Here is a 19,609-nt window from a genome sequence, read left to right as displayed (position 1 = left end):
GTTTACACATTGTTTCCCATTTATTCTGGGAGCTCCTTGAGAGCAGACAGTTTCTCCCCCTCCCTTTATCTTATATCCCCATGTACTAGCACAGTGTCTGGCATATAGTAGGTGATTAATAAAGTGACTTGACTTTTTGGCTTCAATTTCCTCAACTGCAAAATGATGAAATCAGACTTGATGACTATGAGGTCCCTTATAGCTCTGCATTTATTAAGCTACCATATAATATTGTACAGCATATTACAGTGATCTTAGAATTAGAAGAGGGCTCACTCAAGTAGACACCTTGATGTCAACTTCCAGACTCTACTTTAGGAGGACAGAATCTTAATCAAACTTTCTGTGAATACCTATCAGTATAGAGTAGATATTTAATATTTTATTTTGTATATTTTAGGTTCTCAGATTCTATGTAATTTTTCCAAGCTATGTTTTAAGAATTGTTTCAACTCTAATGTTCTAAGTAAAAAGAATCACAGGATTTATAATTGGAAAGAAATTAACGGTCATCAAAGCAAAATTCTTTACAGATGAGAAAAACGAAACTTAAAGATGGCAAGTGACATGTGTAAAAAATAGACTTGAATACAGGACCACAATCCCCACAAGCCTTTGCTCCACTTCCCCAAAATGCTTTGTAATCTCATGGGAATTCTGAGGTGGGCTGAGATTGAGGAAGGATTTAAGCTGGTGGCAAAGGTTTTTGGGTCTTCTTTTGGACTTCCGTTTTGAAGCAGATGGGTCTCTTCCGTGATGTGAGGTTATCTGGCCTAGGCCTCTGGCCTAGGCACATGTTTTCTCTTATTCTGTATTTTCTTTAATCTTAAACCTTTAATAAACCTCTAAAAAAATATAATACTCCTTGCAGAGAAAAACTAATTTCTACCTGCCTCAGTCTCCCCATATTCCTAAATTTTAATCTTTACAGTTTGGCAACCACGAAGGGATAAAAAAATCTCAATCTTCTGATTTCTTTTCTGATCTTTAGTTAATCTTTAATAGCTAGTACCTAGAAAAAAAAAATTTTTGAGCCACATCTCTCTAGCCAAGGTTTTTTTTTTTTACCCTTGCAAAGCTGCAGTCCCCAATCCAGACCTGTTGTGTTTGCCGCCCACCTGGCCCCTGGCTGCTAAGTTCTGTCTGCCTGCTTCTCCTGCTTCTGCTCCTGGCCTCTCACCTGGTGCCCGAGCTCCCTACCCTGTTTGTCTGCGCTCCGGCTCCCGGCCCTACCCACCCTGGCGTTCTGTCTCTCACCCATCTGACCTCTGACCCAGACAGCTCATCACCCAGATCCTTGGAGCAGATTGCTCAGGACTCATTTCGACCAGCTGGTAACAGTATTGGCCACAGAGGGAAAGGAGAACGGGCAATTTTCCCTTAGGCTAAGCCTCCGAGTGGACGAGGGTATTGACTCCAAGTGGGCGGCCTGGGCTCCACATGGACTGGGGCAGGAGGAGGTATCAGAGCAGGGGAGAGAGAAAAGGGGGAGGAGAAGAAACAGATTTTTTCAAACAGAAACTTAAAAAGCAATGGGCTGTTTAAAAGGATACCTTTTGACTCTTCTGGTAATTTCATTGATTTTACCTGCCTGTCAGGGAGCAGATTCAGCCCAAAGATTCAACTTTAACTTTGAAGAGGCAAATGGGTGGCTCAACGAACTGGGAGCCAGACCTGAGGACATTCGGTCCTAGGTTAAAATCTGGCCTCAGATACTTCCCAGCTGTGGGGCCCTGAGCAGGCCCTTTAGATCCCATTGCTTAGCCCTTACCACTCTGCCTTCTGACAATAGACATTTAAATGGATAAGAACCCAAGGAACTTTGAGGAGACTAAAGGCTATATTCTAAAGCATTTCAGACTCCAATGGTTTATAAAAATCTCTGTATTCAATTGCATTTTTTGTTATGGTTTAACTTTGTGATTTTAAGTTCATATATTACTGGATTCAATATTATTCTGCTTGAACTTAAGGTTGATTGAATTTATTTTGAATGTACTTAGTTTCAAAAATTCTGTTGTTTTTCCCCTATAACTATTGAACAAATATTATTGTGAATAAGCCCATATATGAAAAAACAGCTTTTTTCTATTTTGCTGAGGATACATGGACTTCAGAACTGGTTATAATTGTATTAACAACCTTGGAAAAATTTAATGTGCTAAATACCTCAAATGATTTGATTTTAAAAGTTTTTTAAATATGATTTTTGGAATTTTTTTTTAACAATCTGGTTATTTTTGCCTGCCCCTACCATGAGGTAAGGCCCATTCTAGTAGCTGAAGTGAAATACATTTTATAAACCCCAACCTTCCCACATGTGAATGGAAGTTGGGCAGTTAATCTCAGGGCATTTGTATCCCTAAAAGCCTCCAAAAGGAGCACCCCTTTATTTATACTCTTTAGCTCACTACTTCACTTGCACCACAATGATATCTAGATTTCTTGATTATGTTCTTAACCCAAGATGAGTTTTACTTTGTTTAAAAAAATATGTTTAAATACCAAGGTTGAAAGATTGCTATGTTTGTAAAAATTGTGACAAATGTCCATCAATTCATAGGTTTTAAAAATGTCATACAGCAACTTCTGTGAAATGTGAAAGTGTGTTTGTTTGCTATTGTAATTAATTGGGCTATTGAGAATTTGGGGGATATTGATAACTACATATTTGTACTACTGTATTTTAAAGATGAAAAATTGTTAACGTTGTTCAATTCATTTGCCTTCTACTCACAGTGATCATGGCCAGATATTAAGAGGAAATGGATCTCATTTTTGGTGAGAAAGCCTTGCATTTTATATTTTCTTAGCTGACACAGAGTGTCAATGATTATAAGCTATATTTTTGAAATTTTTAAAGCACTTTTCTTATTATATTTTTCTTGCATGTGCAATATACTTTTTCAGGTTTTTTTATTATTTTTTCCTCTCCTTTTTATATTTGAAGCACATGTCACCAGCATTAAGATTTTCTTTAACTTTTTGACTTTTCAGTGCTACAAGTTTGAAATACATTTGCTAATGCATGCCCTAAAAAGCTTGTGACTATAAAAATGATGCCATTAATTATTTAAATAAATTATGGGACTTTGCTTAATGATTCTGTCTGATTCCAGGACAAGATATACACACAAGAGCCATTGCACAGAGCCAAAGAAAGGCCAATCCAGAATGGATTGATGCACGCACGTCTAGGCCAATACAAAGGTCTTGAACCTAGTGTGAAGACTCAAGGTTACTATGTTTATCATTGCTCGTCATAGGCTTTCCTTGAATCCACACTCACTCTGAAAATACTCACAGACGAGTATCCCCAAAACCTTGGCTCCTATAATCTGGTCCCCTTTTCTGCCTTCCATAGTGTGGTACCTTTCTGTAGTCCTGGCTATTGACTGGGTATCATTGCTTAGATCATTTTGATTGGGCTCTGATTCAAGGACCTGTTATAGATTTATTTTTCTTTTTACTTGGAATTTTTACACATAAGACTTTGATAGTCTATATTTTCATCCAGAAATTTTTTCTTTTCTTTTGGATTTTTCTGATATCTTTTTAATTTCTTGTGCCAAAATTGATTCATATACCTCATACCGCAGCCATGCATCCCTAAATGATCCCGGTTTTTTAAATTACCCTCTTAATGGGGGGAATGTAAAAAAATATCATTATTTAAATTGCAAAGTTTAAATTCCTTTTGAGAAGAATTTTAGGTAAAGAAGATGCTACCTCTCTGAATCCAGAACTGAACTGTTAGAGAAGCCACCATGAAGAAGCCTCCAGACCACAAGTTGCACAAAATTGAACTTTGGGTATGGTTGATTGAACATTTATTTGTATGTATACTCTCATGCCAAAGGGGACTGCCCCCTAATTGGCCTTCTGTCAATGCGTCCAGTAATTATTGGTTTTGTTCTTTTTTTTCTTATCCTCAAATTATTGTAATCTTTAAATTGATTATGTTTTAATGATCCTTTGGGGAAGGACTTCTTCCCAGAGGATCAAATGGTGGAATGTAAAAAATAGACTCGAATACAGGACTACAATCCCCACAAGCCTTTGCTCCACTTCCCCAAAATGCTTTGTAATCTCACGGGAATTCTGAGGTGGGCCGAGATCGAGGAAGGATTTAAGCTGGTGGCAAAGGTTTTTGGGTCTTCTTTTGGACTTCCGTTTTGGAACAGATGTGTCTCTTCCGTGATGTGAGGTTATCTGGCCTAGGCCTCTGGCCTAGGCACGTGTTTTTTCTTATTCTGTATTTTCTTTAATCTTTAACCTTTAATAAACCTCTAAAAAAATATAATACTCCTTGCAGAGAGAAACTAATTTCTACCTGCCTCAGTCTCCCCATATTCCTAAATTTTAATCTTTACACATGTCAAAGGTCACACAGTTAATAATCTGGACTTGGAACCCAAATCTTATGACTCCAAAGCCCATTCTCTTTATAGAAGACTTTCTGAGCTTTGACATTCTGTTTTCCATAGTCTCTTTCAGTTCTAACATTTTTTATCAAAAGGTTATCCCTTATAGCCTTAGCATTTTATATTTAAAGGTATCTTAAAGCTCTAAAAAAGAAATCCTATGAATCCATGACAAACTTGGGACAAATTCTTTACTAATCATTCATTCCTATTTTCCTTCAAGCAAAGACAGCCTTTGGGATAGCTGAATCATAGGACTTGGAACAACTATCTAGGGTCACCAATTCTTCAGAGAGCATAAATACCCCTTTTGTTCTTCAAGTTCTTGAGGGAAAGAGCTTCTCTACCTGATCCCTTGGCAGCCTATTCCCTGTATCACCTCTACATACCCCCACTGTCAGGAAGTTCTTCTTCAAATCTAGCCTACATCTCTATGGCTGAAATGTATACCTACTTCCCTGGAAAGGAACAAGAGTAAAATTCATTGCTAAGCACTTCATTTGCCATGAGAAGGAGGATAGGGGAATAATAGAAAAAAATTTTTCTGAAAAGACATAAGGACACAATCATTGTAAACACAGCCAATTTGTAAGTGAGAAGATTGGAAAGATTGGAGAAAATACTTTCTGTGGGCCTTACTTATTCTCCTGACCCAATTCAAAAGCTGTTATTGTGTTCATGTCAATCATTTTCAATGAGGTCTCCATCCCTTATAATATTCAGTTCAATAGTGAACAATCTTAAAATGATTTCTTAAGAAGTTTAAAAACTACAAAAAACATTTCTCTATGTTCTATTTACACATAGTAAATTTATTCTCCCAAATTAGTGGGACCTTGATGCCATACTCTTCCTTGTATCAACATCAAGAAGGGTTCAAAAAGCTAGAATCCTGGGACCCACATGCTGAAAAATGGACTAATGAGAAAAAAACAATGAAGTTGGAAAACCACTGACAACACTTAATCCAACAAAATTAAGTACTCTTCCCAACATTTTCAGGATTAAACTGATTTTTCATCCTAATCAAATCTTGTTAAAGTAAAAAAAAAGAAAGAAAGAAAAATGTCAGCATATTGCATTGGAAAGAGGGGTGGAGAAAACAGTAGTTTGGAGTCAATGGATCTGGACTCAAATCCCACCTCTACCATCTACTAGTCACACAAACTTGGGCATGGTAAAGCACTCATGTGGTGCTGTTTCTTCATCTGTGTGAAAGGGAATTCTTTATTCTCTATGTCTGTTTTTAAATTAATCAACCAAAAACCTAAACACCCCTACTTAACACTAAGTAATGGAGTTCCGAAGTCACTTACTAAAATGGGTGACAACTCCAGAAACTTGTGAATCCTTTGACAAGAGTTTACACCCTCAGAGGATGAGAGGTGGATCCCACAGACACTGCCCCCCCTGAGCAGTGCTAGACAGTTTGGAAGCTGTGACTGGTCCCTGTGAAGAGAGGAAGGGACAGGAAGGGATGTGGAAAAAGGACTATAAAAAGTCCTGAACTTCCTGTCCATGGAGTCTTCAGCTTGAATCTTCAGCTTAGAGCTTCAGGTGGTAACTTACCTCTTGAAGGTGGCTTTGAACTTGGACCTCAGCTTCAACTTGAGACCTTGGCTCTTGGACTGCTTTTTGGAGGTGGCTGGATCTTCTCTTTTGTACTTCTTCTTGGGTGAGTGAGTAGCTGGCCTTCCCTTCCTGGCTTCTGGAGAGATTAGTTCCAGAGAGGCCTCATTCTCCTGGAGGAGGCTGTGTTGCTGGAACCTTTATATAAGATACCACCGGGTCCTCTGGCTGAGGGTTAATGGGCCCTGCCGGGGCTGATTCAGACACTGGAGCAACATTTAGTGTGATAGGCTAGACAATTTCTCTATTCTCTTCTTACATTTCTCTACTTTCACTCTTTCCACCTCTTTGTAAATAAAAAGCTACTAAAAGTCACTTGACTTGAGCTATAATATTTTTTAATTGATGACCACAATATTACTTTAGAATTCTTATATTTTAGTCAAACCCCTAAATTTTAATCCCTACATCTGTAAAACAAAAGTTCTAAACTAGATTATTTCTAATGTCACTTCCACTTCTAAATCTTAGGATTCTACCTTAATTCAACCATATATATATATATATATATATATATATATATATATATATATATAAAGATTTAGATAAGATGTGGTTCCGACCACCATGGGACAGCACTGTGATATGGAAAAAAGACTGTTAGATTTGAAAATCACAATGATGCTGCTTCAGGGTGGAGATGGTTTCATTTTTTTTTTCTTTTTGTCTCCAGAGTCAACCTAGTACCTGGTACATAGTAGGTGCTAAATAAATATTTGATGATTTATTGATGTGGGCCCAAATCCCAATTGACAATAGCTATTTGACCTTGGGCAACCTTTCTGGCCTATTTCCCCACTTATAAAATGAGGAGGTTGGACTTTGTTACCTATAAGGTCTCTTCTAGCTATAAATTTGTGATGTTGTGAGTCATTAAGTCATTAGAAAGTAACTTTTCTGAGGGACTGCAAATTATTCTGATAGAAAACAGAGCCACACTGATACAAAGATCAATAGGATGTGTCTGAATGTTTAAGAATAAAACTCCATATGTAATAAAGCACTCTATAAACTTAAATCCCTTCCCTTTACAGATGAGTCCATTGGCAATTCCTATGAGAGACAGAAGTTGTACTATATGGCTTCTAAGGTCTCTTCCATTTCTAATAATCTATGATAAAACTAAAGCCCAAAGATCTAAATTGGTTGACCCATTCACACATTACACATTACAATTTTAATCTTTACAACATCTAGTTAGTAAAAGAGCAGAGGCTTGAACTCAATTCTGATCCCACATCCAGTGTTCCATCCTCTATACCAGCTTGATTCTCTCATAGGATACTATTAACTAGTACATATTATTCCTCCTAGAATTATAGGATCTAAGTCTTGAAGAGACCTTAGATATCATCTACTCATTTCAAATGAGGAAACAGGTTCAGAAAGGTAACTTGCCCAAGATCAAATAACTAGTCAGTGGCAAGGCAGACTCTGAAGTAGGACCTCTGCCATGAGAGTGCAATCCCTAACTCAATTAATACATCTCCCTAATAAGAATCTCTTTTAAATATTAGTTTAACTGTATGAAGTTTCAGGCTTCTTGAGAGGTTAGTAGGAAAAGAGATTTGGGGGCAACTGTTACTTTTGATATTCCTGGGATTATATTCAGCAGGAAGCAGTCTATAGAGAAAAACTAACTCTGTGACCATGCCCAGTATGTTCTGTTTTGAGATCTTAGTGACAGGGATGTAGAGTGAGATGGTGTTGAAGAGTCCTTCAAGTCTTTCTTACCCTCCTCACCTCTTCAAATCCTCATCCACCACCAGAGGTTTCTCTGGATTCTTCATATTCATCTTTTCTTATTGCATAGTAATATTCCATTAGTTCAGTGTACCACAGTTGTTAGCTATTTCCTAGTCCACAGGCATCTACTTTGTTTCTAGTTCTTTGTTACTACAAAAAAAAAAAAAGACTCTTATAGCAAGTTTCTCAGATAAAGATCTCATTTCTAGATATATAGGGAACTGAGTCAAATTTACATGAAAAGAGCCATTCTCCAATTGATAAATGACCAAAGGATATAAATGCATGGTTTTCAGAGGAAGAAATCCAAGTTATTAGTAACCATATGGAAAAATGCTCTAAATCACTAATAACTAGAGAAATGCTAACTAAAAAAATCTGAAGTACCACCTCATACCCATCAGCTTGGCTAAGAGGACAAAAATGTTAGACATCAAATGCCAGAGAGAAGGTGGGAAAAGATACATTAATGCACTTCTGGTGTAACTGTGAACTAGTCTAATTATATTGGAAAACAATTGGAATTATGCCCCCCCAATATGAAACTATACAGACCCTTGGACCTAGTAATTTTGCTGTTAGGTATATACCCTAAAGAGATCAAAGAAAGAGGGAGGTGTCTCAAAAGTAGAAAAATATTTATAGCAGCTCTTTTTGTGGTAGCAAAGAATTAAAAATGGAGGGTTGTCTTTTAACTAGGGAATGGCTGAACAAGTTATAGTATATGAATGTGATAAAATACTATTGTGCTATAAGAAATGATGATTGGGAATATATCAGGGAGGGAAAAAAATCTAGAAAGACTTATATGAATTTATATAAAATGTAGTCAGAAGAACTAGGAGAACAATTTATAAAACTAGAGCAAAATTATAAAGATCATCAACTTTGAAAAATTTAGTAACTCTGATCAACACAACAACTAGCCATAATTCCCAAAGAACATGAGATGAAGTATGCTATCCACATCCAGATAGTAAGTTGATATACTCAGATAGTTAACTGAAATATATATTTTCGCTTTCTTTTTTTCCTTATTTTGGGCAAAGGACATGGTTAACGTGTGAATTTATTTTGCAGGATTATATATACTTGTAATGGGTTTTGTTTTTCTTGTCTTCTTAAATGGTGGGGGAAGAGGTAACAGGGAGGGTGATCATTCAGAAATGAAAACAAAATAAAATTGAATGAAAAAAACTGTGGCTATAAATACTTCAATGTCTTTGATCTCCACGGTATATATGCCTAGAAATGAGATTTCTGAGTCAGAGTATGGGCATTTTAATAATTTTCTTAACATAATTCCAAATCACGTTCAATAACAATTGGAACAATTTACCACTCTCTCAACATTTTATTAGTGTGCCTGATTTTCCATGATCCTTCCAAAGTTGACCCCAATCTTTTGTCATCTTTATCCATTTTTTTTTTTTTTACAAATGAGGAGACTGAGGCTCAGTGAGGAAAGTGAAATTACTTGTTCACAGTCACACAAGAAAGTAGCAGGGCCAGGATTCAAAGACAGATGTTTTGTCTCTAAAGTCAGAGTTCTTTTCCATACATAAGAATCTTATAGAACCAAGGTTTGTGTGGGAGGAGAGTAAGAATGAGTTTTTGAAACAAAGCTAGGAATGACTGAAGCTTGGCTTCTCCCCCAGAAGCACCAAATGCAGGGCTTTGGTACATTATTGGCTGTCTCCCAATGAACTTGTTTTATTCCCTGCATAAGCTATGCTGACAGGTGATAAATTGCAAAAGTAATGTTACAGCAGGATTTAACTGTCTGCTGAGTCACACTTTACTGCTCCAGCATTGTGCAAAACAGCCCCAGCTTTCATTACTAATCAAAGCTGCCATTAATTACCAAGAAATAAAGGACGTTTTGAAAATGTTCCCCAAATGATACCAGCCGATTGTCTCGGGGCTGGTTTTTGAATGCAACTTTTGAAGCTAGGCCTGTTAGACAGGGTCAGCTGTGCAAACTCAGATCTCAGCTGCAGTAATGTTCATGCTGAAAGTCCTCCCAACAGCACATCTGGCCCATAGAATCATAGAGCTGCAAAGGATCTTAGAACACAGAACAGAGTATGCACAAGCTAAAAGCAACTTTAGATAGCATACAGTACAAATCCTTTTCTTTTCTTTTCTTTTCTTTTCTTTTCTTTTTTTTTAAACCCTTACCTTCCATCTAGGAATCAATACTGTATTTTGGTTCCAAAGCAGAAGAATGCTAAGGGCTAGACAATGGGGGTTAAGTGACTTGCCCAGGGTCACACAGCTGGGAAGTGTCTCAAGCCAGATTTGAACCTAGGACCTCCTGTCTCTAGGCCTGGCTCTCAATCCACTCAGCTACCTAGCTGTTCCCCAAATCCTTTTCTTAAAAAGCAAGAAACTGAGGATAAGAGAAGGAAGTGAATCAGCTCAACAAGCATTTACTAAACACCTACTGTGTGCAAGACACTGTACTGGTGATATAAAGACAAAAATGAAGGGGGAAGCTGGGTGGCTCAGTGGATTGAGAGTCATGCCTAGAGATGGGAGGTCCTAGGTTCAAACCTGGCCTCAGACACTTCCTAGCTGTGTGACCCTAGGCAAGTCACCTAACCCCCATTGCCTAGTCCTTACCATTCTTCTGCCTTGGAACCAATTCACAGTATTGATTCCTAGATGGAAGGTAAGGGTTTAAAAAAAAAGACAAAAATGAAAAACAATTTTTGGGCATATTGAGTTTGCAATGTTACTGGAATATCCCAGTGGAGATATTCAGTTCACAGTTGTTGAACTGAGACTAGATTTCAGAAAAGATTGACCAAGTCAAGACTAGAACCCAGGATTCCTGGCTGCATGTCCTACAAATTCTCCTATAAAATTCTGCCTCCCTAGATATTCTTCTCCCCACCTCCCCCCAAAAAGACAGTCATTTCATTCCCTTAATACCTCTCTTGCCTTGGGCCAATAAGTTTCTATTTTGACGCTAATCTCAAACTGTGATTCTTCCCTATTCCTCTTTCCCAGGGGAGTCACTAACCTTGGAAGTAGGAAAAGACAACATCTGCACAGATGGCCCTCAGCCAAGTAGTTGGGAAGAGGGAAACCACACCTTAGAGGGAGCCTCAGCCAGGCTAATTTCTCTGTAGGGGTCTGGGATAGGGAAGAAGGAGAAGGGTGAGGGGATAGGGATGGGTGGTGGATGAAAACCATAAGTATAAGTGATGTACTGCCATTCTTCTGACTCATAGGAAATCTTAGTCTATGGGATTTAGAGTTAGAAGTGTCCTTAGAGATCATCTTGTGGCTGAGTGTGGAAAAAACAAAGAACTTAGAAACTGGAGGCATGAGTTGAAGTTCCTAGACTTCCAGGACCTATTTTCTCATTTGTAAAATAAGGGAGTAGAATTAATTCTCAAAGGTCCTTTCTAGCTCTAAATTGTATAAGAAGGAAACTGAGGTTCAGCAAAGGGGAGCAGACTGCTCAAAGTCACATGGGGATTAAATAACAGAGATGGGATTCAAACCAACATCTCTTACTCCAATTCTTGTTCTTTCAACTATATCATAGGCACTTCTCCCAGAAACCTAGGATGAAAATCTCAGGCACCCTCATTTGTAGAAAATTACAAAGTCCGGTTGATTTTTCCTTTAAAATGTCTTTTGCATCTAAGATTAAGTATTCAGATCTAGAAGCAACCTTAGAAACCATCTAGAATACCTTCTTCATTTTGGAGAAGGAAAATGAAGATCAGAAGTTGAATAACTTGCATAAAGACACAGATCCAGAATCCAAACCCAGAAGTTCCAACTTCAAATGTAGTGTTTCTTTCTACCATACTAGGCTGCCTTCTCTGTTCTGCCTTCTCGGCTCTACTCCCCACTATTCTAATTTTGCCTCTCATTACCTTACTTTAGGACCTTTGCAACAGTCTCTAGTCCCTCTTGTGTCACACATATCATCAGATTAAAATTCTGCAAGTATAACTGATCATATCACTCTACTGCACAAGTCTCCAAAGGCTCCCTCATGTCTGCTGAATAAAATTCGAAGTCCTTAGCCTGGTCTTTTCAAAGTCACTCTATGAGCTCACCAGGTTGTTATTTAATCTTACTCTCTACTATAAAACCTCTGTTCCACACAGGCCAGTCACCTCCCTTTCCCACAAATGTAACAGGCTCATTCCTTTGTCAGTGCCTTTGTCCAGGATACATGTTATGCCTTTCCTTCTCCCTCCCCTCCAACCCTTCCTAGTGTCTCTATAAAGAGCACTGGCCTGGGGATGAGGAGAACTTACTACCTGCCTAAATTTTCCCACGTCTCACTACCATGCTCAGTTTCTTCATCTGCAAAACATTAAAAATAATTCCTAAACTACTTCAGAAAGTAGTTTTGAAGAAATTATTTTGTATATCTAAAAGTGAAATACTCAAAGGAGCTATTAGCTATTCATCTTCAAGGTCCAACTCCAAACCCTGCCTTCCTCCAGGAAGCCTTAGCCAACTGCCCCAGCCTCTATGAGATTTCCTTAAGTACTACTACAGCACTTACTGTCTGGAACTCCAACTGCATGCTGAGCATACATGGCATTAAACTATTATTTATCTTCTCCATCTGAGAGAGCTTCATCTTCCTAATTCACCTCTTGGCTCCTTGAAAGCAGAGACTCAGGATTCTCCCTTCTTTCTCTGCATTTATTTCCTACAGTACCAAACATCAATGAGACAGAAACAGAGCAACCTCACTCCAGGAGTGGAATAACAGCCTACAAAGTAACTAGGGAAACAAAGAACTCTTGCAGTAGTGTATGTTAGCATATTAGACCTAAGATCCATAAGCTCATTGCTGAATGAGTTTGAACACCAAACCTAGCAGAAATTCTTTAGGGAATTGACTACAGTGCAGTAAAACAAGAACTGGACTGGATAGCAAGAGATATAAGAGATCTAGACAAAGTCATTTTTCCTCCTTCTGCCTCAGTTTCCACATCTATAAAACAAAGGAGAGAGTAGATTAGATGATCTTTTCCATCTATTCCAATTCTTATATGTCAGATTCCAAGACCCCTACCTGTTCTCATATTCTATGGCTGCATTCTAAGACTGTGAATCAAATGAGAGAACTATTGAATGCATATCCATGCAGTACTACTGCCTAAGAATATAATGGAAATTCGAAGAAAGCAAATGTGAAGGCCAGTAGCCCACCCAACCCCCAAGAGGATGGAATAAGAGAAAGTAGGATTCATCAGCACTAAGAGAGCCTCAGTTGCAATGTAAAAAAGAACTTCCCAGCAAAATAGATTGGTATTCCCTGGACTAAATATTTTTTAAACCTTTATCTTTCATCTTAGAATCACTATTGTATATTGGTTCCAAGACAGGAGAACAGTAAAGGCTAGGCAATGGGAGTTAAGTGACTTGCCCAGAATCACACACTTAGTAAGTATCAGAGGCCAGATGTGAACCCAGGACTCCCAACTCTAGGTCTGCCTCTCAATCCACTGAGTCACCTAACTGCACCTTGGACCAAATACTTGAAGGAGAAAGAAGCTAAGGTCAGAGATATTTTTGAGTCTTTAAATGTCTGAACATGTAAGGAGAGGGAGCCAAGGGCCTCTGGAAGGGCCAGTTGCAAGAATTTGAAACATTCTAACTATGATGCTACTTACTAACTTGATGACCATTGGTAAATCACAAGGTCTCTGGGCTTGAGTTTCTATTCAGTTAAATGGGGATCAGAACATTTATGCTATCTACTTCACAGGGTTATTGTTTAAGCTCCAATAAGAGAATGTGAACAAAATGCTTTATAAAGCCTAAAGCACTGTATCAAAATGATTTATTACTAAAACAATGAAACATACCAATATACCCTCAATTCTGGGCTAATGTTTTTGGAATGACTGCTTCCAGCCCCTCTAAGGTTCTACATAGGACTTGTTCCTGTGGTTCTATTGCATTCCAGCTCACCTTGTCAGGCTAATGGAAAGGGCAGGTGGTCAGTCATATTTCCAGCACACATGCCTTGGGGCAGTCCATTCTCAGAGTGAAGCATAATCTTTTCATGGGTCCAGGTACAGAGCAGGATGAGACTTGTGGAACATCACACAATCACCTGACAGGATGCCTCCAATTAGGTCTCCAATTACATTTCCAAAGGATCATCTTCTCACTCAAGCCTGGGGCTGTGGGAGTGTCAGTGATGAGGAAAGGAGGTGGAGGAAGGTAATGAGAGGGAAAAACATTGGCTCACAACAGAAGTTCCAGCCCAACCTCTCTTAGCAATCTGAAGTAAGATCCCATAACCATAAAGCAGAGAGAACAGTGGATTTGGAGTAAGGGGGACTGTTTTCAAATCCACCTCTGTCAATTACTACTCTTAACCTTTAGGCAAGTCACAACCAGTTACTCCATATGTAAAATGAGAAGACTAGACTGGATAGCATCTATATATAACTTCCCAAAGTTGCTTTTCTTCACTCAAAAGAGAGTCTGCTTAAGTATTACGATTTAAGGTATATGGAAAGTTCCCTTCCAAGTATACCAAAAACTTTATAGGAGACGCAGCATGGAATAGTGGGAAAAAATACCAGACAAGGGCCCTGGAGATCTATATTCTATTACTAGGTTTCCCATTAATTCCTTGTGTGATTGAGAAAGTTCCATTTCCCCCCTCTTTGTCTCAGCTTCTGTATTTGTAAAATAGAGGAAATAATACTTTCACTGTCTCCTTCAGAAGACTATTTGTAAAGTATACTAAGATATACAACAGTAAATCAATATAAGCTCTCTATCTATAGGAAAAGTTGCTAGCTAGAAGCAAAAACTATGGATACAATAGAAGAAATACTCATCTTGGAGGGTGGAGACTGGGATCATATATTGGCCCTGGTGGTTACTTGCTATGTAGCTATAAACAAGAAAGTCACTTTAGACTCTTGGATTGAATTTCTTCCTTTGAAAAAATGGGGCCAATGAAAACTATCCTACTTAACTCACAGGGGTGTTGTAAAGATCAAATTAGATAAGAGATATGAAAATACTTTGAAAATGTAATTATTAAGTCCACTCATCCTCTTCCACCCACAAATATGTATAAGTGGATCTAGAGCTGGAAATGACCTTAGAGAGTATTTAGTTCAACCTCCTCATTTTACATATGAGGAAACAGAAGTTATTTGTCCATGGTCACACTGCTAGTCAGGAACAGAGTCAGGACAAGAAGTTCAGTTCTCCTTCTGACTCCAGATCATGTCAGAATGCTGGATGCAGCTTTTTTCCACTTCTCCATTTCTGCCTCCCAGGAATATCAAAGAGGGTTAAGAGAGCACCCATCCTTTTACCTAAGATGAGACTTTACATCTCCTGTCCCCTTGCACTGCTCTTGTTAATTCAACATCCTTTTAGACCTTGGACATTACCTATATAGATCTACCATGACTTCCTGGAGAAGCAGCATGATGTCATGGATAGGGTTTAACCCTCAATTAGGACTAACCTAGATTTAAGCCCTGCTTCTGATGCTGGACATATGATCCTGGGCAAGACACTTAACTCGATGTCCCAGCAGGTCTACCTCACATCCATCAGATTGACAAAAGTGACAAAAGAGAAAGATAACAAATGCTGGAAGGACTGTGGGTAAACCAAGCACATTAGTGAACTGTTGGTGGAGCTATGAGTTATATAACCATTCTGGAAAACTACTTGGAGCTACACCAAATAAGTCACTAAACTGTGCATACCCTTTGACCTGTAGATTCTACAACAGAGCATTATCACAACTAGGCATATTTTTCAAAGAGACCAAGAAAATAGGATAAGAACTCATACGTACAAAGATACTAACAACTTCTTTCTGTTACAGCAAAACTAAAAGCACAATTGGAAATATGGATTTCCCACTTATTAGGAAATTGCTAAACAAATTATGGTATATGAATGTAATGGAATATTACTGTGCCATAAGAACTGATGAAAAGCACCATTTCTGAGAAAACTAAAAAGGCTTATTTTAACTGATGCATAATGAAATGAATAGAACCTGAACAATTCCTAAAATGTCAATTACAAAGAAAAATGACTTCAAAAGGCTTAAAAATTCTGATCAATTCAATGACCAACCATGACACCAGCAGCTGCCCCCTGGTATAGAGATGATAGACTCAAAATGCAGGATGAAACAAACAATTTTGGACATGGACAAGGAATTTGTTTTGTTTAACTATACATATTTGTTATGAGACTTTATTTTTTTTCTTTTTTGTTTAGTGGTGGAATGGAGAAGGAGAAAAAAATGCTTTCACATTGGAAAAGTACTATACTTAAATTTAAAAAATATAAATCACAGAAAAATTGCTGACCTACATGGGAAAAGAAATCACTGATAATATAGGTTCAGTCCAAGGTCCAAAAATGGCTTCCCTATCTTAGCTCTCTTCTCCCTAAGTACCAACTTCTTGTTCTACAAAATACATGGTACTCACCAGACCCTTTTGGCCATCTTTTGCTGTTTCTAGGTTTTATCTATTGCTAGATAAACATTAATGTCAAGGGGTAGAATTTCATAGTACATATAGTAGTGAACTTAAAAGTTAGGAAGAACTGCAAGTGAATTCTATTCTGATGCTTATTACCTTTATGGACTATGGACAACTCACAAACTTTCTGAGGTTCAATTTTCTCATCTATATAAAAGAGTAGAAATAATACCTATATAGTACCTACTTTACAGGATTATTGTGAAGTTCAAAGAAGCTGTATTGATTTTTGTTCTAGATGATCAGATGATCTCTAAGAACTTCCACCATCAGATCTGTGATCATTTGCTTTGTTTTGGAGAAAATAAGCATTTTTCAAACTTTAAAATATACAAATAGAAGTTATAATCATTATCATCAAGATATCTGTGAAACAGTATAAATGGATTATCAGTAAAGGACTCTGGCAAACCTACCCTAAGCTAAGAATTTGAATTTGGAATGAGAAGGCTGAAATTTGGGTCTCATCTCTACCACCTACTAGCTATGATTTTCACTATTTAGATCTTGGTTAATTCTTCTCAAAAACAGAGGTGCATAATGCATTGCTGGTGGAGTTATGAATTGATTCAACCATTCTGGAAGGCAATTTGGAATTATGCCCAAAAGGCTTTAAAAGACTGCCTACCCTTTGATTTAGCCATACCACTGCTAGGTTGGTACCCCAAAGAGATAATAGGGAAAATACTTGTACAAATATATTTATAGTCACACTCTTTGTGGTGGTAAAAAATTGGAAAAGGAGAGTATGCCCTTCAATTGGGAAATGGCTGAACAAATTGTAATATCTGTTGGTGATGGAATACTATTGTTCTAAAAGGAATAATGAACTAGAGGAATTCCATGTGAACTGGAATGACCCCCAGGAATTGATGCAGAGTGAAAGGAGCAGAACCAGGAGAATGTTGTACACAGAGACTGATATACTGTGGTACAATTGAATGTAATGGACTTCTCTACTAGCAGCAATGCAATGATCCAGGACAATTCTGAGTGACTTATGAGAAAGAATGCTATCCACATCCAGAGAAAGAACTGTGGGAGCAGAAACACAGAAGAAAAACATTTCCTTGATCGCAGGGTTCAATAGGGATATGACTGGGGATGTAGATTCTAAATGATCACTCTATTGCAAATATTTATAATATGGAAATAGGTCTTGAACAATGATGCATGTAAATCCCAGTGGAATTGCTTATTGGCTATAGGAGGAAGAAGGGAGAAGGTGAGAGAAAAAGCACAAATCATGTGACCATGGAAAAATATTCTTAATTAATTAATTAATTAGATTTTTTAGTGGAGGTACAATAAATTTTAAGATCTCTTCCAGGTTTAAAACTGAATAAGAATTGTTCTTGAATTTTAATATCTTCCCAAAAGTCCCGACCACCACAATCATCGTGTTAAAGGATATTGAGTTGGTCTTGAGTTAGAATCACTTCAACTGTTAAAATAGACAGACAGATAGATAGATAGATAGATAGATAGATAGATAGATAGATAGATAGATAGATAGATGGATGGATGGATGGATGGATGGATGGATGGATGGATGGATGGATAGATGGACAGATAGTGCTGGAGGCCAAAAGTGGTGTTGAAAAACAGCACCTGTGGCAATTGTATACCTAATGGTATCTAATGTCGCCCAAATCATCTGATCTAGTAGAAGGTGATAGTGAGGGGATCTTTATTCCGATCTCTAACAATTTATTGGGTATTTGTTCCCTTTAAAAATCTAGTGTTCATGTGGGAAGGTATTCAGCAGAGGAAGGAATACCATTCCCAGACAACAACCACAAGACTGTATTTGTTTTAGGAGAGAAACCACCAACATGGGAGAGAATAAAAGCAGCTACTAGGGGAAAAATAAGAATGAAAGAAAGCGAGGATCCTTAAAAGCTGAGATCCACAGACCCTCAAGAAATCCAGAGACAGGGGGTAGCTGAGTAGCTCAGTGGATTGAGAGCCAGGCCTAGAGATGGAAGGTCCTAGGTTCAAATCTGGCCTCAGATACTTCCCAGCTATGTGACCCTGGGCAAGTCACTTGACCCCCATTGCCTAGTCCTTACCATTCTTCTGCCTTGGAACCAATTCACAGTATTGATTCCTAGATGGAAGGTAAGGGTTTAAAAAAAAGAAAAGAAAAGAAATCCGGAGACATATTTCAGGGGATTCTTCAGCTTGGATAATAATTTTTTGAAATGTATCTTTATTTTGATTAACTTATTTTTTTAAACCCTTACCTTCCATCTAGGAATCAATATTGTGAATTGGTTCCAAGGCAGAAGAATGGTAAGGGCTAGACAATGGGGGTTTAGTGACTTGCCTGAGGTCACACAGCTGGGAAGTGTCTGAGGCCACATTTGAACCTAGGACCTCCCATCTCTAGGCCTGACTCTCAATCTTATGAGCTACCCAGCTGCCCCCATTTTTGTTAACTTCTAAATGAAATCTATCATTTCCTCAATTTCTTAAAAACATTTTGAAAAGAAATCCAAAAATTTCACCAATCTTTCATGCCAAAAGGGTACATGGCACACTCAAAAAAAAAAAAAAGCCCAAAATGCCTGCTTTAAGGAGTAAATTAAAGCACAAAAGTTTTTAAAAATTAAAGCACCTGGGGCAGCTAGGTGGCTCAGTGGATAGATAGCCAGACCTGGAGATGGGATTCAGACCAGGTTTCAGACAAGTGTTTCGGACACTTCCTGGCTTTGTGAACATGGGATTTAATTGCTTAGCCATTACTGCTCCTCTTCCTTGGAACTGATATCTACATTAATTCTAATACAGAAAGTAAGGGTTTTGGTTTTTTTAAGTAAATTATTGCACTAGATCCTCAAACCAATGATATTGAAATAAAAAGAGCAATGAATTTATAGGCAGAAGACTTTTTAATTAAATTTTCAGTTCTACTACTTTGCTATGTGTGATTTAAAGCAAATCACCTTCCCTCTCCTAGCCTCTGTTTTGTCAACTGTAAAATGGGAGTAGAGAGAACAGATTAGAAAATTTCTAAATTCCCTCCCAGATCTCAATTCTGTGAGCCTATCAACCACCCTTATGCTTGGAATTTTGTTGGGCCGGCTTTAGATAAAACTGAGATAACAGCAAGGTCTTTCAATTCAACTAACCTTTACCTACTATGTGCAATACACTGGGGATAGAAAGATTGAAATCAAACAGTATCTATTCTCAAGATGATATTCTATTAAGACATTAAAACGGGTACACAAACAAGAAAATATAAAATAATATAAACAGGAGACAAAAACTAAC

The 19,609-nt window shown here is 37.8% G+C and overlaps 1 protein-coding gene across 16 annotated transcripts in view; it reads right to left on the bottom strand.

Annotated features, from left to right (window-relative positions):
- Positions 1 to 19,609, bottom strand: part of DAB2IP (DAB2 interacting protein) — a 332,379-nt gene that overhangs the window by 251,712 nt on the left and 61,058 nt on the right. The window contains exon 4 of one of the 16 annotated variants that reach the window (XM_056812051.1): positions 13,761 to 13,975. The exons of the other annotated variants lie outside the window; for them this stretch is intronic. The gene's annotated coding sequence lies outside the window, so the exon portion shown is untranslated. The remainder of the gene's footprint in view (positions 1 to 13,760; positions 13,976 to 19,609) is intronic. 16 annotated transcript variants of the gene reach the window in all.

Source organism: Monodelphis domestica, chromosome 1, assembly GCF_027887165.1.
Source record: "Monodelphis domestica isolate mMonDom1 chromosome 1, mMonDom1.pri, whole genome shotgun sequence".
Taxonomy (NCBI): domain Eukaryota; kingdom Metazoa; phylum Chordata; class Mammalia; order Didelphimorphia; family Didelphidae; genus Monodelphis; species Monodelphis domestica.
Note: the sequence above shows the minus strand (reverse complement) of the source record. Positions and strands in the feature narration are given on the sequence as shown.